Source organism: Meles meles, chromosome 6 (assembly GCF_922984935.1).
Source record: "Meles meles chromosome 6, mMelMel3.1 paternal haplotype, whole genome shotgun sequence".
Taxonomy (NCBI): domain Eukaryota; kingdom Metazoa; phylum Chordata; class Mammalia; order Carnivora; family Mustelidae; genus Meles; species Meles meles.
In genome coordinates, this window is record NC_060071.1 from 3,629,251 (window position 1) to 3,649,580 (window position 20,330).

Here is a 20,330-nt window from a genome sequence, read left to right on the forward strand (position 1 = left end):
TGTGAAATCTCCTGAAATGGGCCCCATCCCAAGAAAACAATGTAACTAAAGCCTTGGGAATCCAAGAAAATAGTGAAGCGTCCACTAATTAAACCAACTAATTAATTTGGTTTAAATAGTCTTCTGAAATGGCCACCATTGACTTATGTTGGGATACTCTAAAGAAAAGAGGAGGACAGGTATAAGTTAAAAATATATAGACAGGGTGCCTGGGTGGCTCAGTGGGTTAAAGCCTCTGTCTTCAGCTCAGGTCATTGTCTCAGGGTCCTGGGATCGAGCCCCTCATCAGGCTCTCTGCTCAGTGGAGACCCTGCTTCCTCCCTCTCTCTCTCTGCCTGCCTCTCTGCCTACTTCTGAACTCGTCTGTCAAATAAATAAAATCTTTTTAAAAATAAATAAAAATATATAGACAGATATAGGTGTAGATATGAAAAGAAATGATGTGTCTTACTTACATAACATTACAAAACTTCACTAAGGGGCCTAGAGTAGGCTCCGTTGAATAAATGGAGAAATGTACATAGTCCTAAATGGGTAGACATGAAACTATAAAATGTCACTTCTCTCCAAATTAATCTATAAATTTATAACAACTCCAAAATCCCCAAAGGAATTTTTATTGAACCTGACAAAATGATTCCAAAGTTCATCTGGTGGAGTAAGTCTACAGGAGCCAAGAAAAAAACTGTAAAAGAAGGGAAATTGGAGGGAAATTGCCTCAATTAAGAGCAGAGAGTTGGCATTGTGATAAGTAGTGAAAATCTATTAATTTTTTTAAAAAAGAAGAGTCCAGAAACAGACCCAAGTATAAGGAGGTAAGATAGAACCACAAGTCAGAGTGACAAATGTTTATACAAACAAAACAAAAACCAGGATGCCTGGATGGCTCAGCTGATTAAGCATTCGACTCCTGGTTTTGGCTCAGGTCATGATCTCAGAGTCATGAGATGGAGCCCAAGGTCATTGGGCTCCATGCCTAGTGTGGAGTCTGCTTGAGATTCTCCCTCTGCCCTTTCCCATTGAAATAAATTATTTTTTTAAATAAATGACTTTTTCAGAAAATACACCAAAATGATTTCCAGATACATTGGAAATTTTTATTAAAGGCACTGAGACTCTAAAATAGTAGAAAAATTATAGATAAACAGTCTATAGACTTGACCTAGGCAAGGCTGTCCTAGATAGGTCAACAAAGTAAGCAATGAACTTTGGAACACACACACATACAAAAAAAATTAAATTAAAAAAGAGGATATTTTTTAAGCTAACAGCTTTTCTTAAAATTGTGACCAATAAAACCCTTATTTCTATACCAAAAAAAAAAAGGTAGAAGCTATAAAGGAAAAGACTAGATTTCCATTAAACTTCCACTTTATTTACATTAAAACAAAAACACGCAAGGCATTTGCAATCTCTCCATCCTTTGATAAAGGCGCAGGTATGTGAGTGTACACGCGAAAGCATACTGCAAGGACAAGCATAGGGGTTGGAATGGTCAAGCTGCCTCTGAGAACAGAGGATGTGGGGCTCGGAGCAGACACTGTCCGCAACAAAGGGATACCAGCTGAATGTCGTATAGCCCCTTCACCCTCATAAAAGATCTGAAGCCGATACGACGAAACATTCTATCTGATGAACCCATGGGGTGCTGTAATGGGTGTTAGTTTTAGCTGACCTTGCATTTTTTTGGATATCTTTTTCAAAAATAATTTTTTTTTTAAGAAGGGGATAAAAGGCAATCCTTAGGGCACAGGGGAAGACTGCATCATTTTCATATAGGTAACCGTGTAAGCGCACGGAGAAAGGAGTGAGTTAACTTAAAACGTTCGCCATGACGACTTCCAGGTTCCAGGACTCTGAGTGATTTTATCTTCTTTTGTTTTTGTTTCTCTGCATTTTTCAAACAAAATTTTTTTCAAAGCAAACACTTTTAAACTTGAATTAAACGTTTGTAAGCAAGCAAAGACAGACCACATCGATGCAGAGAAAAGTTCAAGTCAGAGAGAATTTAACAGGGAAGCTGTAAGTCGGAGAACAGGACGTTTATGAAGGAAACCCTAATACTAATAAAATCACAGTGAACGGCTGAAATAGATATTACACGGGCTTCCTTAAGCCCTTAGGCCATGTTACCTCATCTAACTCAAAAAAAATTTTTTTTAAATTAAGAGGGGGATCTGTAAAAAGGGCTTTCAAAAGTGAAGTGGAATAATGAACCAAGGAGGGATTTTTCAATCATTTCCACCCCAGACTCACCAGTCAGTGGGTTTCATGGCTTCTTGCCAAGCTACCTATTTATAACCCCGGGCACGGTCCTGCTCAAGGCAACACTTCGGGAATAGTCCAACAAAAGGAAAGGGTAAATGTCTGGGAACTGATCAACTCTGTCATCAGGAAGACTGGCTGATTAAACCCGTACTATTTACTGTTCTAATTAGATCACCGTTCAGTTCCATTTTCTACACTGAATGTCACCTAGTGGAACTGCATCCTGTCTATAACATAATGTAAAATGAAGTTCTAATTCATAAAACACACACACACATACACGGATGCACACACAAATAGCACTTTAATACATTCATCTGGACTTCTGGGCTGGTAAGTCCAAATCGTTTAGGTAAATGTTTAAAATATACACAGCTGAAATTGATTTTTCATTTTGTCACCCGATCTACCGATAGGTTGAATGTGAAAAGTTGAAAAACATCATCGTATATATTTTTAAATGAAAGTTGAGAGTTCCTTGCAATATTGCTTTAATTTGTTTTTATTCCCACTATCCCATCTGTTCGGTTTATAGTTAGAGTCGGGTTTCTTTCCATAACTTCTCCACTTTTACTTACCAAAAAAAAGAAAAACAAAAAGAATCTTGATTTTAAAATAACTAAAATAGGCATGTTGTAAAGGTAGGCATTTGGTCTCTCTGGTTAGGTCAGTGAGATATTTGCCCCCCCCTCCCCCCCTGCCAAGAAAACAGAAAAAAACACATCTTGGGAGGGGTCCTCGAGTTCTTCTCCTGCCCTTGGCTGGGAAGATGATGATGGGATTTTGCTGTCTTCTGCCAGCCGGTCTCCCCACCCTCCTTCTCATGGATGCTTCTTCACCCAAAGAGCAGCAGTAATATTCCCAACGTATACCCAGTTCTGGCCTCTCCCCCCGATGCCAGCAGCACACAGTGAGCACAGACGGTCAGAGAAAATCTTCTTGGTGGCAGAAGAAAGCACCACTGGGATGTTTCTGGACGCATACATTTGTGTATTCCTCCTGATGTTGACACAGCAGCTCCTTCCTGGACCGGACCTCCTCCCAGGGCAGGGGACCACCAGTCTCCATCAGCTTCTGCTCGAGAACCTTGCCCTAGCTTTCCCTTCAACCATCCCAGCTTTTCCACGAATATTTACTCTGCACACACTTAAGTGTGCACGTGTTTCATCTTAAAATGTACTGTCCAGAATACAACACGGACCACACACTGACCAACCCTCCAGGTTTCTTCTGATAAAATCTGAGTTTCCTCTTTCCTTCCATCCATCCTTCCTTCTCTCCCTCTTTCCTTCCCTCCCTTCTTTCCTCCATCCCTTCCTCCCTTCTTCCCTCTTCTTCTCCCCTCCCTCCCTCCTTCCCTTTTCTCTCTCCTCCCTCCCTCCCTCTCTTCCTTTTCAGACACACCATTTCTTGGATCCCATCACAGAGGCCATATCACAAAATGCTCGAAAACTATGACTCTGGATACATTTCTTAACCTTTCTAAAACTCACCTATATAATGGAGATGACAACCTTCACTGCAGGGGGATTTAACAAAAACAACACACATATAACAAATCACACCTCATCTCATAAATGTAATAAGCGAATGTCTCAATAAGGTCAAAATAGCATCTTTTTCAAAGCAGGGACAGAGAACCTGCTTGCTCCCATCTTCGCTTCTGCAAGACTTAACATGAATCACTACTGAATGTCCTCTTGCTGGTGTTGGCCCAGAGCGCTGGCGTGTCGAGATCCATTTGAACCCAACCCTATCACCTGCCTATGAGCCACTCTGCTCAGCTTTGCAACTTCCCTGTTCCACCCAGGTCCCTGGTAAATGTGCTGGACATAGCTCCCTAATCTTACAGAATTCCATTAATGCATATTTCTGCCTTTTTTTTTTTTTAAAGTAGTAAGCAGGCCGTAATGCCAAATCAGCAGCCAACTAATCAGACTTAGAATCTGGGGACACAGTTCAGTGTGACAATAAAAATAAGGAATAATACCCAGCACCATCATCCAGTGTCAGGGGCAGAAGAAGCTGGGGGGAGGGAAGAAAGCAGCCATCCGGCGGCCCAGGTCAGGCAGGTGGGGTGTTAGGCAGCCCCACTGTGGCCGGCCCCAGCCCTGAACTCCAGGGACCATGAAAGCTGGCTGATGGGTGTCAGCTTGATGTCTGGCCTGAAGGTAACTCTGAAGAGTCAACTTCTAGGCTTGTCAGCTGGGTACCACCGTTCCCGGTTCCCTCCTCAAGGGCATCTCCACAAGCTGTCTTAACTAATTATTTGAATGCCATGTTATTAGTACATTATATGTTACACATCAGGAATCCAGCAAACCCAGCCGCCGACCTATCGTACAGGCAGCGGACAGTTTGCATCTTGGAAGGAACGCACCTGCTGCTGGGTTTCGCCTGACCACAACCTTCTCTCGGTATCTCATTGGGGACTTCTCCTTTTTCCCCTCTCTGTGTTGCAAGCAGAGCTATGCTTCTGTTTTTCAGAAGCGTTTGGCTGTATCCAGGTTATTACACGAGGGGTACCCGTCCTTTGACGGATGCTCACGACCCAGACACACTTGAGAATTTCCCATACAGGAACAAAGACCAAGGGCTTCTGAAGTTCAAGAACCAGTGCTCCTGGAGGAGTGGCCTGGACGAGCCGCAGGACAGGCAGCAGCAGGTGACAGGTGCTGGAGGAGCGTGATGACAAAGAAGCAGCCTTCGGGCCTGGACCGTGACGCACACAGGGCCCCAGAGCAAGACGACGCTGACAGAGAGGCGCCTGTCATCTGGTTAAGAGAGCCTCCTTAGGAATGTGCGCTTTCCAAGGACGTGCCAGTTCTGCAGAAGGTGCCAGCGGACCCTCACGCGTCCCTATGAGCCCCTCTCCCGCAATGTGATCACCAGTGGGGTCTCGGGCTTGGTTCATCTCATTGTGTAACCGTGTTAGGATTAGATGCTTTCTTAGTCTCTTCCCTTGGCTTATCTACGGTTCCCACTTTTATACAACAAACATGTACTGTTTATGCAATAAAACACCCAATAAAAGTTCTTTTTTTTTTTTTTAAGGGGGGGAAAAAAACCACCAGAAGAAAACCCATGGAAACACATTCAGGGAAGCAAAATCCACATCATGCTGTTTGGTTAAAACTATCAGGCTTCAAGATCTCTTAGGAAATCATATTTTCCTAAGTGAAGCTCTAGCTGGGGAATATTTTTGGGTGAAAAATTCAAGAGAGATATTGTTTACTCATTATATAACAGTACTGGAAAAAGCCAAGAATATTGTAGGAGTAACTGTGTTCACGATCTCATAAAGACTCAAGGACTCCTTGCCTTTCATGGATCCCCATGCATAAATCAAATCATAAAATATTTTCCTGACAAGTTCTTAAATCTGTGACTTATAATAAGGAGTACAGTTCCACCAGTCTTGCAAAAATGTTAGTAATTAAACACAGATTTCACATATAAGGTCACTTATTGGAAATGCTATATTAACAGCTCCATATTAAAATCAACCCAAAATAAAATAAGTTCCACTGGGATATTACTTCCCAGACATCAAATAAATGTTCATTCCAATGTTACCACAGAGGTTATTTAAGGAGATCACAAACGACCCAGATTTTGTTAACAGTAAATACATTCTTTCAGGTTAATACGACCTTACAGCCTTTAACGACAAAATTTTTTTAAATGTATGCATTGGATAAATGACATAAAAATGTCACTCAAACTGTCACACAGACTGGACAAGTCAACTCAACTGGAATATATTAAACACAGAACTAAAGATGTGTGTGAGGCACTAATGAGAGACGCTTCTTACCCCTGGATCTTACCTCTCCCTTTCCAGTTCATTTGATCCTCTGCTGAAAAGTGTATACAGTTGTCCCCTTATCATGGGGATACATCCCAAGACCCCCCGTGGATGCCTCATACCACAGATAGTACTGAACCCTGTACATATACATGATTTTTCCTACACATACATACCTATGATAAAGTTTAATTTATAAACTCAGCACAGGGCACCTGGGTGGCTCAGTGCGTTAAGCAACTGCCTTTGGCTCAGGTCATGATCCTGGAGTGCCAGGATCGAGTCCCACATCGGGCTCCCTGCTCAGCAGGGGGTCTACTTCTCCCTCTGACCTTCCCCCTCTCATGTTCACTCCCTGGATCTCATTCTCTCTCTCTCTCAAATAAATAAATAAAATCTTTAAAAAAAATAAAAAACAAAATAAAACAGGCACAAGAAGAGATGAATCACGGGCGCCTGGGTGGCTCAGTTGGTTAAGGATCCAACTTTTGATTTCAGCTCAGGTCCTGATCTCCCGGTTGTGAGATCGAGCCCCACCTCAGGCTCCCTGCTCAGCGGGGAGTCCGCTCAAGATTCTCTCACTCCCTCTCCCTCTGCCCCTTTCCCTGCTTGCGTGCTTCCTCTTTCTCTCCAAAATAAATAAATAAAATCATTTAGAAAAGAGAGATGAACAATAACTCGTAATAAAATAGAATGATTGTAACGATATACATAATAAAGTTTAGATGAATGCCGTTTCCCTCAAAATATCCTGTTGCTCTCACTCCTGCTTCCTCTGGTGAGGATGTGTGACAGCTCAGCGCCTGCACGAGGGGATGAAGTGAGGGGGAGGACGTGGCATGTGACACAGCGTCAGGCCGCTGGTGACCTCTTGACGTTGGGGCAGAAGGAGGACCGTCTCCCTCAGGGCTGTGGTTGACCTCCAGTAACTGACACCATGATAAGGAGGACACCTGGCTATCCAGAGCTTATGGCCCCCATGACCAATGGCCTCCAGGGTTTGGCTGACCCTCTCCAACAGTGTGGTCCTGGCTATTCCACCGCCTTCTTAAAACCCCTCACAGGTCCCTCGGGACACACGTCTACACCTCCTGGCTCTCTGTGACTTGCTCCGTCTCATTCTCCAGCTCGGGCTCACACCACATTCCACATCCAAGCACATGACAGTTCAGACTGTTCCCCAAACACAAACACATCGGCCAAGTCCTGCTTCCCATGGCAACCCCAAAGGGAGTGAAGACCCTCTTCCTAGGAACCTCTCTCTGCAGGAGACCAGAAGGGGTGAGCCAGCCAGGTCCATCTTCCCTGAGCCCCGGGTAGGTACAGTACCGGAGAGCCCCTGAGGAAGCTTCTTCTTTGCCGGATCCCTCTGGCCGGCCGCAACACCTGGGAGGCCTGCCCCAGAGCTGTGACTCCTCACCTCATCCGGCGCCCTCCCTGAGTTAGCCGGATGCACTGACCATCCACACCCTCTGCACAAACTCCTAATTCGGAGGTTGGTTGGACCTCCTGTTCTAGTAAAAGAAAATTCTCCCGCAAATGTTATAAAGGCTTCCCAAATCACGGTGACTAAGGCTTTTTCCAGGTCCAGATGAAGGAACCCCGATGAACCATTTCCAGACTTCCGAGACTGAGGCTGACCTTCTGTATACAGCGATCCGGTCCACTGGGTTAGGGAGAGACCTAGGGCCCAGCTCAACACAGAGGGCAGCTTCAGACGGGGTCCATTTGAGGAGAATTCTAAAAACCCACGATTTGCTAAGGTGTGGACAGGGCAGAGGGAAAGCCCAGGGCTGACACGGCCCTTCGGGCTGGCACCAGGCAGGCTCTGTGCATGCAATGACTCACGTTATCTGCCTGGGTCTCCCGTGCGAGATGGAGCAAGGGCGGCCAGATGCCGTGTGTAAAGGTTTCCTGAGAGGCACTAAGGCCGTGACTAAGAATGACAGCTCATATCATGAGGACGTGGAGAAGCAACATGGGGGGTTGGGGGATAGGAGAAGAATAAATGAAACAAGATGGGATTGGGAGGGAGACAAACCATAAATGACTCTTAATCTCACAAAACAAACTGGGGGTTGCTGGGGGGAGGTGGGATTGGGGGAGGGGGAGCGGGCTATGGACATTGGGGAGGGGAAGCGAACCATAAGAGACTATGGACTCTGAAAAACAACCTGAGGGTTTTGAAGGGTCAGGGGTGGGAGGTTGGGGGAACAGGTGGTGGGTAATAGGGAGGGCACGTTTTGCATGGAGCACTGGGTGTTGTGCAAAAACAATGGATACTGTTACGCTGAAAAGATAAATAAGGGGCGCCTGGGTGGCTCAGTGGGTTAAGCCGCTGCCTTCGGCTCAGGTCATGATCTCAGGGTCCTGGGATCGAGCCTCTCTGCTCGGCCTCTCTGCTCAGCAGGGAGCCTGCTTCCCTCTCTCTCTCTCTCTCTGCCTGCCTCTCTATCTACTTGTGATCTCTCTCTGTCAAATAAATAAAATCTAAAAAAAAAAAAAAAAAGATAAATAAAATGGAAAAAAAAATTAAAAAAAATAAAAAGAATTACAGCTCATATCAACCCTACAGTGAGAGCCAAGGAAGCAAATACACTTCCCTCCTCCCTGTCTCCAATGCTCCACAGGGCTAGTGGGAGCCACAGGACCCGGGAGGGCACTGATGCAGTCTGCAGGCAGCACAGGGTGGCAGGGCATGGAGAGAAGGCCTGGAGGCCGGGGGAAGCTTTCCAGCACCGTCACTTACTGACTCCCTGCAATATGTATTTTTTTTTAATATTTTATTTATTCAACAGAGAGAAATCACAACTAGGCAGAGAGACAGGCAGAGAGAGAGGAGGAAGCAGGCTCTCTACGGAGCAGAGAGCCCGACGTGGGGCTCGATCCCAGGACCCTGAGATCATGACCTGAGCCGAAAGCAGAGGCTTTAACCCACTGAGCCACCCAGGCGCCCCCTGCAATATGTATTTTTAAGCAGAGGAGAGACTTGGGCAAATTGTTACTTTGGAAAAATTACCCTCGCTGGGATGCGGGGAAGGAATGCAGGGACAGAGCCCACAGGGCACACAAGAGACAAAAACCCGGGCTGGAGACCAGCAGGGTCAGCAAGAGGAGGTCGCGGACGTGAAGGTTTGTGCTGCTGTTTGTTTACTTTTGTGCCAAGATACAGCTGATTCAGAACATACGAGTTTCAGGTGTGTAACGTGATGACTCAACAGTTATCTCTGCCACAGTGATCCGCACGACGAGCCTAGTTCTCATCTGTCACCATACATCGTTACGAAACCGTTTTTGTCTGAGGATGAGAACTTTTCAGATGGACTTTCTTAGACATGCAGTTTCCAGGAGCTAGATTCAACCGGACCGGTCAGCTGCCCAGATCGCAGGGAGGAAGGGGGTGCTGGGTGACTCTGGGGCTTCAGTACTAAGTGGCCTGTGGCACACATGTGAATCTCATTCAGGCCTCAACCACCTGCAAACCCTACCCTTGAGGAGGGACTCCTAGTGCCCTGGGTCATGGACGTAAGAAGCACCTGGACACCCGCTAAGATAAAGGGAGAGAACCCACGGCCCCGGGAGGAGCCCGGCCTGTGAATCTGATTTTTTTTTTTTAATTTTTGTTTTTAAGATTTTATTTATTTATTTGACAGACAGAGATCACAAGTAGCAGAGAGGCAGGCAGAGAGAGAGAGGAGGAAGCAGACTCCCTGCTGAGCAGAGAGCCCGATGTGGGACTCGATCCCAGGACCCTGAGATCATGACCTGAGCTGAAGGCAGCGGCTTAACCCACTGAGCCACCCAGGCGCCCCTGATTTTTTTTTTAACTATAATTGCATATCTTAGCCCCCAAAAGAACTTCTTGGCTAATGTTTAGAAATGTGGAGATTGTACATAACAATCTACATTTCTGACTTTTCAAGAAGAGAGGAAATCAATACAGGACCCACATCCCAGCATGGCGGTAATGCAAACGAAGCACGGCCACATGAGTTTTTTCAAGTATGATCAACATTCAGTGTGACTAGTTTTAGGGGTAGAATTTAGTGACTCAACACTTCCATACAACACCCAGTTCTCACAAGTGCCTCCTGAGTCCCCACCACCTGTTTCCCCATCTACCTTCCCACCTCCCCCTCCAGAAACCAGCAGCGGGTTCCCTACCATTTAGAGTCTACTCCTTGGTCTGTCTCTCTTTCTCTCCTTTTTCCTCTTTGCTCATTTGTTTTGTTTCTAAAATTCCACATACGAGTGAGATCAGATGGTATTTGTCTTTCTCGGACTGACTTGTTTTTCTCAGTGTAATACTCTCTAGCTCCACGCATGTGATTGCAAATGGCAAGATTTCATTCTTTTTAACAGCTAAGTGACATTCCACTGCCGTACACTTGCCGCGTCCCCTCTGTCCACTCAGCTGTATTTACTGCAGCATGTTTAAAACAGCCAATGTGCAGCTGCACGATTTTTTTTTTCGAGATTTTATGTATTTATTTGACAGAGACACAGCGAGAGAGGGAGCACAAGCAGCGGGAGTGGGAGAGGGAGAGGCAGGCTTCCCACTGAGCAGAGAGTCCGATGCGGGGCTTGATCCCAGCACCCTGGGATCATGACCTGAGCCGAAGGCAGATGCTTAACAACTGAGCCACCCAGGCCCCCTAGCTGCGTGATTTTTAAAGGGCACATGCCCTCCAATTTGCACAGATCTCACCCAGCCACTATGAGGATTCACACAATTTGCCTGGCCCCTGGGGGCTGAACTGGGGGTTTGTTGGTAATGAATGACTGTCAGTTTGAAGGTAATCAATAGGTATGTGTATCTCTAACTGATGTCAGATTCTTTACAATCTTGCTACAGAACAATATCATGTTCTAGCAAGGAAGAAACATAGACACGAATAACTTTAAAATAAAAAACAAACGGCACTCTGCCACCTTCACTGAACAATGACTCAGTGATGTGTACACAGAAACAGAATGTAAGAAGTTATCCCATGATGCTTGTTGTCTAAACTCTACTCTCTTTGCACCCATGGGCTTTCTCTCTGCAGTATTGCAAATATAAAATATTAGTGTACTTTAAAATCTCAAATAAAAATGTCCAGAGTGTAGACAAATCGTAGTTTGGAACATACCTATGCTGGCACTAATACATGGGACACCATGGTCCCCGGGAAGCCCAGGAATCACCCAGGGCCACTTCTCCATAGCAACTCCTACACAATCCAGTGTTATGGATGAGAACATCTAGGTAATGTTTCTCTCTGCAAGTGCAACTTTCATAGCTACTAAACAAATTAGAAAAGAACCATAACCAGGGGTGCCTGGGTGACTCAGTGGGTTGAGCCTCTGCCTTCCGCTCAGGTCATGATCTCAGGGTCCTGGGATCAAGCCCCGCATCAGGCTCTCTGCTCATCAGGAAGCCTGCTTCCCCCTCTCTCTCTGCCTGCCTCTCTGCCCACTTGTGATCTCTGTCAAATAAATAAATAAAATCTTAAAAAAAGAACTATAACGAGTTCCTCTCCAACTACAGCAAGATACATAAATAAAAATGCCCAAATACAATGAGGTTCTTTGCTTTAACTTTTGGTTAAAAAGAAATTCTTAAGTATGAAGGTACTGCACATGAAGAAAAATCTAATAGGATATCATCCACAATACTTGGGTAAGTCATCATGAAGCGTGTCCAACACAATAGCAGGTAAGACAAACTAGCAAGGAAAACTAAATGCTGCCAATTACAAAAGCCAGTTTGGACAGTTATGGAGTGCTAGGTAATGGACTGAGATCCCACTGAGGACAACGAGAAAAGAAAAAAAAATCCTCTGTGAATGGAATAAAGACATTTTTAGACAAATAGAAATATATAAAAATAGAGAGAAATCATCAGCAGCAGAGCAGTCTTAAAGGAAATGGTAAAAGGTGGGATTTTTTAAAAGACTTTTTAATTTTTTCATTTAAAAGAGAGAGAGAGTCTGAGAGAGAGAGAGAACACAAGAAGGAGGGAGGAGCAGAAGGAGGGGAGAAGTAGGTTTCTGGCTACTAAATGTGGGGCTCCACCCCGGACCCCGGGATCATGACCTGAGCTGAAGAAATGCGGAATCAAAATAGGAATGGCAGGAGCGCCTGGGTGGCTCAGTGTGTTAAAGCCTCTGCCTTCGCCTCAGGTCATGATCTCAGGGTCCTGGGATCGAGCCCCACATCGGGCTCTCTGCTCAGCAGGGAGCCTGCTTCCTCCTCTCTCTCTGCCTGCCTCTCTGCCTACTTGTGATCTCTGTCTGTCAAATAAATAAATAAAGTCTTTAAAAAAATAGGAATGGCAAATGTGGATGAACCTAAATAAAGAGCAAATACATAAAAGAGCAACTATAACGGCTCGTGGGGTTTAAATTACGTGCATGTAATTAAGCTACGTGACAACAGCGGTGTATGTATGAGTCAGAGAGCGGCGGGTAACAAGCGATATCCTGAGATTCTCGCATCATCTAGGAAGAAGACAAAAGGACAAATCTACAGCTGATTTTCCTAAGTCAAGGATCCATGGTTTGATCTCGAGGGTCACCACTAACAGAAGAGAAGAGAATTAATAAATGAGAAAACATACATTAAGGACACATATGCAGCCAATCCAAAGGAAAGCAGAACGGAGAGAAAAGAGAACATAGATGAGATGAGTATATTTAAAAGTGCATAGTAAAATGAAAGATTTAAATGCAAATAGACCAATAATTGCAATAAATCCAAGTAGAATAAATGGGCCATGAAAAGACAAAGACTACCAGGGTGAAATTTGACAATTCAGTTATGTTCTGTTTAAAAGAGACATTTCTGGGTACCTGGGTGGCTCTGCCTTCAGCTCAGGTCATGATCTCAGGGTCCTGGGATCAAGCCCCACATCGGGCTCTCTGCTTAGCAGGGAGCCTGCTTCCCCCTCACCTCTGCCTGCCTCTCTGCCTACTTGTGATCTCTGTCAAATAAATAAATAAATAACCTCTTTTTAAAAAAACAAATAAAAGAGGCATTCCTCATTTATTCTTTTAAGAGTGGGGTGTAGAGGGAGAGGGAGAAAGAGAATCTTAAGCTGATCTCACAACCCTGAGATGGTGACTTGAGCCAAAATCAAGAGTCAGAACCTTAACTGACTGAGCCACCCTAGGGCCCCTAAAAGAGACATTCTTTAAATATAATGACCACAAAGATTGAAAATAAAAGATTAAAAAAAAAAAAGAAAGAGAGACACACGACTACTAAGCAAAATAAATTTAGTGTAATTATACAAATCAGACACGGTTGATCTTAAGAAGAAGAGACGGACTGAGACGCATTACAATGTTTGAAGTTTGAATTCTCCAGAATGGAACAAAAGTTCTCAAAGTACCTAATAACATAACCTCAAAATATATACAGCAAAAACTCATAGAACTATAAAGGGAAACAGAAAAATCCACCGTCATGGGGGAAGATTCCTACAGAACTCACTTACTAATTTATCCAACAGACAACAAATCAGTAAAGGTACAGGGCACTGAAACAACTCAATTACAAATGGAATGAATACCCATGTATAGAAAACTATAACCAGCCATTCCAAGAGCATGCATTGTTTATAAAATGCTTACAAAACCTGATTGTAAGCTGAGCTATGCAGCAAATCCCAAGAGTTCAAAGGATTGAAATCATATAAGCACTTTCTCTGCCCACAAAACAAATAAACTAAACACCAATAAAAAGAACATTAAAAAAAAAAAATCCCCATTTGGAACTTGAGAGATTCTTTTATTTTTTCCCCATTTTTCAAAGTCAAGTACAATTAACATACAGCATAGTGTCAGGTGTACAATACAAGGACTCACAATTCTACACGGTCACTCAGTGTTCTTCATGACGTGTGCCCCGTGTAAACCCCCATCACCTATTTCACCCATCCCCCACCCACCTCTCATCTGGTGACCGTCAGTTTGTTTTCTGTACTTAAGAGACTGGTGTTTTTCCTGTCTCTTTTTTTCTTTCTTTGCTCATTTGTTTTGTTTCTTAAATTCCACATACGAATGAACTCACATGGTATTTGCCTCGCTCTGACTTATTTCACTTAGCATTATCCCCTCTAGCTCCATCCATGTTATTGCTAATGACACGATTTCATTCTTTTATGATTAATATTCCATTATGTGTGCATACCATACCTAACAACACTTTTCATAGAACTAGAATAAATAACACTAACAATTGTATCGAACCTCAAAAGACCCTAAATAGCCAAAACAATCTTAAGAAAGAAAAATAAATCTGGAGGGATCACAATCCCAGATTTCAAGATATACTACGAATCTACAGTAATCAGAACAGTGTGGTCCCAGCACAAAAGCGGACACATGGATTGAGGGAACGGAACAGAGAGCCCAGAAAGGAACACACAACTATGCGGTCCGTTACTCTTTGATGAAGAAGGAAAGAATCTCTCATGGGAAAAAGACAGTCTCTTCGACAAATGGTATTGGGGAAATGGGGCAGCCTCATGCAAAAGAATGAAACTGGACGACTTTCTTATACTACACGCAAAAGTAAACTCAAAATGGATTAATGACCAGGGCACCTGGGTGGCTCAGTCAGTTAAGTGTCTGCCTTCAGCTCAGGTCATGATCCCAGGGTCCTGGGATGGAGTCCCCTGCATGGAGCTCCTTGCTCAGCCAGGAGCCTGCTTCCCCCTCTGCCTGCCGCTCCCCCTGCTCAATCTTTCTCTCACTCTATCTCTCTCTGTCAAATAAATAAATAAAATCTTTAAAAAAATGGTTGTGAGACCTGAAACCATAAAACTCCGGCAGGCAAATAGAGGCAATTTGTAGTTGAAACACACCTATTTAAAAAGAAGAAAGCTGAAAAAAAAAATCAATGATCTCAAATTACTTCAAGACATTAGGAAAATGGCAGCAGAGGAAACCCACAGAAAGTAGAGGGAAAGTAATGAAGATGTGAACAGCAATCACGAAACGGAAAACAAAAAGAGAAGAAACAGGATCAACCAATCAACACCGGCTTCCTATGAAGACAAAGAAAAGTGATCCAAATCCTTGGCAAGACTACCCAAGAAAAGAGAGACAGGAAAGTCACTAACAACCAATTCCAAGAATGAAATGTGAAGCATTTCACGTTTTAGTTGGGTGTTTCTTTTTTGGTTTTGGGCTGTTCTTAATATATTCTGGATCTCAGTCCATTATGTGATGCATAATTTATAAATATTTCCTCCCTTTTTGTGTAACACCTTTTTACTCACTTTTTAATTCACTTCAGAGTGTGAAGGCACTAAAATAAGAGGATGGAGGATAGTATCTGCAAACAAACAAACTTGGAAATTTAGATCCAGACCCAGCTCCTGTGCCTTGAGGCAACACCCACTCTGCAGGGTGACATATACCCCAGGGCTCCCTGCCGGCCGAGGTGGAGGCTGGGACGACTCCTGAAATCCCACCCTGGCCGTGCTCCTTCCTTGTCCCTTCCCTGTCTCGCCTTTCCCCCTCCCTTATTGGGCTCCCCTGGAAATACTTCTCAAACAAACCACTTGGACGTGAATCCTCATCTCAGCTCCGCCTCTCAGAACCCAACCCAAGAAATTTCTTGAACTATATACATGTAGAGTATGTATATACTTGTATGACACACCTTTAATATTGGTTGATTCTGGGTGGTATAACATGAATCTGTTATACTAGTCTCTGAATTTTTTTTCTTTAGATTTTTTCCTAATTGATGAAAAGGTTGGGTGGGGGAATGCATGCCTTAGAGGATGTAAATAGGGAGAAATTCCAAGGCATTCATGTAGTAAAAGTAAGCCGCCTGAAAGGGGAAAAGTCTGCCTTCTCCACAGCAACACTTCATGACAGAAGACAGGGAAGCAACACCTACGATATTTAAAAAAAAAAGAAAGAAAGAAAGAAAAGTACCCTCCAGGAAGATGTTACAGTCAGCCAAGACATACTCAAGAATAGAGGCGCTTCAGCAAAATTTAAAATTTTTATGCATCGAAGGACACTATTAATGGAGTAAAAAGGGGATACACAGAAAGGGAGGAAATATTTATAAATTATGCATCACATAATGGATTGAGATCCAGAATATATTAAGAACAGCCCAAAACCAAAAAAGAAACACCCAACTAAAAATTGGGCAAAGGGAAATAAGTCAATCAGAGAAAGACAAATATCAGATGATCTCACTCACATGTGAAATTTAAGAAACAAAACAGAAGAGCATAGGGGATGGGGGTGGGGAGATGAAATCAGGAAGAGACACACCATAAGAGACTCATAACCCCAGAAAACATGCTGAGGGTTTCTAGAGGGGAGGGGATGGAGGATGGGGTCACTGGGGGTTGGGCATTGAGGGGGGCAGGTGATGGAATCAGCACTGGGCTGATGAATCACTGACCTCTACCTCTGAAACTAACAATACACTATATGTTAATTGATTTTAAATAAAATTAAATTTAACTTAAAAATAAATGAAATAAATAAAAATTGGACAAAGGACATGAATCAACATTTCTCCAAAGAAGACATACAGATAGCCAATGAACTCACGGAAAGATGCTCAACATCACTCATCATTAGGGAAACAGAAAGGAGAATCACAAAGAGAAACCACCTCGTACCCATGGGATGACTGATTTTGTTTTTGTTTTTTACAAAACCAGAAAAAGAAATAACAAAACAAGTTTGGAAGAGGATATAGAAAAATAGGAACCCTTGTACTTTGTTGGTGGGAAAGTCAAATGGTGTTAACAGTCTGGCGGTTCCTCAAAAACTCAAACAATCACCATGTGATCCAGCAATCCTATTTCCAGGCATATATCCGGAAGAACTGACAGCAGGGACAAACGTCAGACAGACACTTGTACTCCTGTATGCACAGCAGCATGATTCCAAACAGCCAAAGGACAGACATAGCCCAGATGTTCATAGGTGCACGATCGGATAAACAAAATGTGATACATCCACACAATGGAATATTATTCAGCCTTAAAAAGAAATGAAATTCAGAGGCACCTGGGTGGCTCAGTCAGTTAAGCGTCTGCCTTCAGCTCAGGTCATGATCTCAGGGTCCTGGGATGGAGCCCCGCATCAGGCTCCCTGCTCAGCGGGGAACCTGCTTCTCCCTCTCTCTGACCTTCCTAGGGAGCAGGGCTTGTGCCCTCTCTGTCTCAAATAAAAATAAATTAATAAATTAATAAATAAGAAATGAAAGTCTTCCTGGACAAAGCTTAAAGACCATTAACTTATCAAATTAAGCCAGACCAAAAAAATAAATAAAAGACAAATAGTGTGTGATTCCACTTCTGAAGCACATAGAATAGAGAATTCGTAGAGAAAGTAGATGGTGGTTGCCAGGGTCTGGGGTGAGGAGAGGAAAGAATGGGGACATTTTTTTTTAACGGAGATGAAAAAGTTCTACAGACGGTTGGAAGGGACGGGGGTAGTTGCATAATGATGTGAATATACTTCAAGCCACGGCACTAGGCGCTGAAAAATTGTTTCGCTGAAAAATTTTACATCATGTGTATTTTACAATAAAATAGAAAGAATAAAGGCAACACTAGCATTTTCAAATATTAAAAAACTCAGAAAATAGAGCCTTTCCTGAGGAAGTTGATGAAGAAATCTAGCCAACCAAGAGATGATTCAAAATTTTAAAAAAACAGGATAGTAGAAGTCATATAAAAGGAACGTAAAAAAATAACAAGGACATTAAGGTTGTAGGACATAACATATACTATATTATATTAGTAAAAATATAATAAAAATTGGGAGGTGAATGGAGAACAGTCATAGGAAAGTTAAGTAATATGGCCTGAAATTTAATCATGAAATTTTTAAACACAATAACCCTAAAGTCCTCATGTTGTTCATCATCTCCTTCTCAGGAATGTCTCTGAGGAAGTATTTATCCTTCCATGAGGCATTCAGCCCAAGTTTTGCAAGCCCCTTCACTTCATTCCCTCATCCTCTATTAAATTCACAGAAATTAAATATTTCTCATTGAAAAATGGAATACATCCTGTGATAGCGTTCTACACAAGTACGTCCATTTCCTTATCCTATGCAAAATCCTGTCTGTGTATGTGTTTGACGATGTCCAGAAATGCTATTGACCAAACGCAAACACTAGTTATTTCTAGAAAGTGGGATAGGGGTGATTTGCAGCTTTCTTCGTAGATTTCTGAACTTCTGGATTTCTTAAGTACAAGCATAAATTTTTTAAAATGTCAATTATTCTGATACATGAATAAATCCAACCTGCCTCCAAGGAAGTCACTGGGCTGTGGCTTCCAAACCCGAGGCAATTCAGGGTCTCTCTGGGGAATGCTCGCCAAGCGGCCAGCACCAGGGGCTGCCATTCCTGTAGGCAGTATTTATGGAAACTGCCTCAGGGCATCTCAAGGCTGACAGAACAAAGGCCTGCAGTCAGATGCTACAGATGATTAACGTCCAGCCTCACACATTTCAACAAATGTTCTAGAACAGTACTTCTCAACCCGACAATTTCGTCCCCCCAGGGAACACCTGGCGCTATCTGGAGACATTTTTGGTCACTGCAACTAGGGAGGGGTTGGTGCTGACAGTGGGGGCCCGGGAGGCTTGCTAAGCATCCTTCGGTGCTCAGGACAGCCCCCCCCCCACCGCCACACAGAATGATCTGACCCCAAATGTTAATGGTGGCAAGATGGAGAAATGCATTCTAGAAGGATACGTGTTCACACAACCAAGATTCCTTTTTTGTTGTTGTTTTTGTTTTTAAAGATTTCACTCATTTATTTGACAGACAGAGATCACAAGTAGGCAGAGAGGCAGGCAGAGAGAGAGGAGGAAGCAGGCTCCCCGCCGAGCAGAGAGCCTGACGCGGGGCTCGATCCCAGGACCCTGAGATCATGACCTGAGCCGAAGGCAGAGGCTTTAACCCACTGAGCCACCCAGGTGCCCGGCGATTCTTTATGCTCATAATGACTTACACTGGTTAAAGTGAAGAGAATTATTTTATAAACAATATAACAACAAAGCGTCATTAAAATCCCCCTAACCTTCGGACAGTCTTAACGATGCAAACGGCTTTAGAGGGAGAGGGGAAAGCAGGCTCCCGTCGAGCAGGGAGCCCAACATGGGGCTCGATCCCAGGACCCCGGGATTCACGACCTGAGCCAAAGGCAGACACTTAACTGACTGAGCCACCCAGGCGCCCCACTTCTTACTATTTTAAAGTCGGTTTGTGTAGGACTTTATATACTTCCTTGCCCTACATTAAGAACCGCAAAATAGTCTTTAGAAGCTCTTCATTTCAACATACCTCAAACCATATTCAAAGCATTCATATTTGACAACCCACAGAGGACTTTTCTTTCCAAGGAAAAAATAAGCATAGATTTTCAAGTTTAATGATACCAAGTTTTTAAGGAATTCTTTTTTGACTTTTCTCAGTGATTTACTTCCATCCATGGTTAGCCATTTCACATAGAAAAACAGAGGTTTCGTGCCAACAACTCATCAAGAATATTTCCCAGACCGCATTTTAGGGGCATAGGCTTTAAACAAACTCCCACAAGAAATATTCTTTGACAGCTACAAAAGTAAGTCATGAAGGAAGCCAGCATGTTGTTTTTATCTCACTCCTTCTGGGATCGGCTGGCGGTCTGCATGCTCCGGGCCACCCATGGGTGGCATGTCACCCCGGGTAGAGAGAGAAACTGGGACATTCTGCACCTCCATGGCTGGAAAAGCCAAGAGGAAACTTGTAATTCCTTGACTAAAAATGGCAGGAGCGTCTCTCTAGCTAAACGACAATGGCTTTGTGTAGGTCATTGCTACATGGCTGAAGTTCAGATCCACTGAGTTTTCCAAAGGGTTTTTGCAGAAGGTGACCCTTGAACTAAATCTTGGTAAACTGATGAAATCTATAGGAAACCCCACCAGTGACCCAACCTGTGGAAGGAGCCAAGCTGTCCTTCAACAGAAGAATGGATAAAGAAGATGTGGTTCATACATACAACAACAGAATACTACTCGGCCATCAGAAAGGATGAATACCCAATTTTGCATTGAGATGGATGGACCTGGAGGGGATTATGTTCGGTGAAATAAGTCAATCAGAGAAAGACAATTATCATATGGTTTCACTCATATGTGGAACATAAGGAATAATACAGAGAATCATAGAGAAAGGAGGGAAAACTGAATGCGAAGAAATCAGAGAAGGACTCAAACCATGAGAGACT

General features: G+C 43.5%; 1 protein-coding gene across 3 annotated transcripts in view; it reads right to left on the minus strand.

Moving 5' to 3' along the window:
- The window catches only part of ADAMTSL3 (ADAMTS like 3), a 344,936-nt gene that overhangs the window by 241,019 nt on the left and 83,587 nt on the right, over positions 1-20,330 (minus strand). The window lies entirely within an intron of this gene.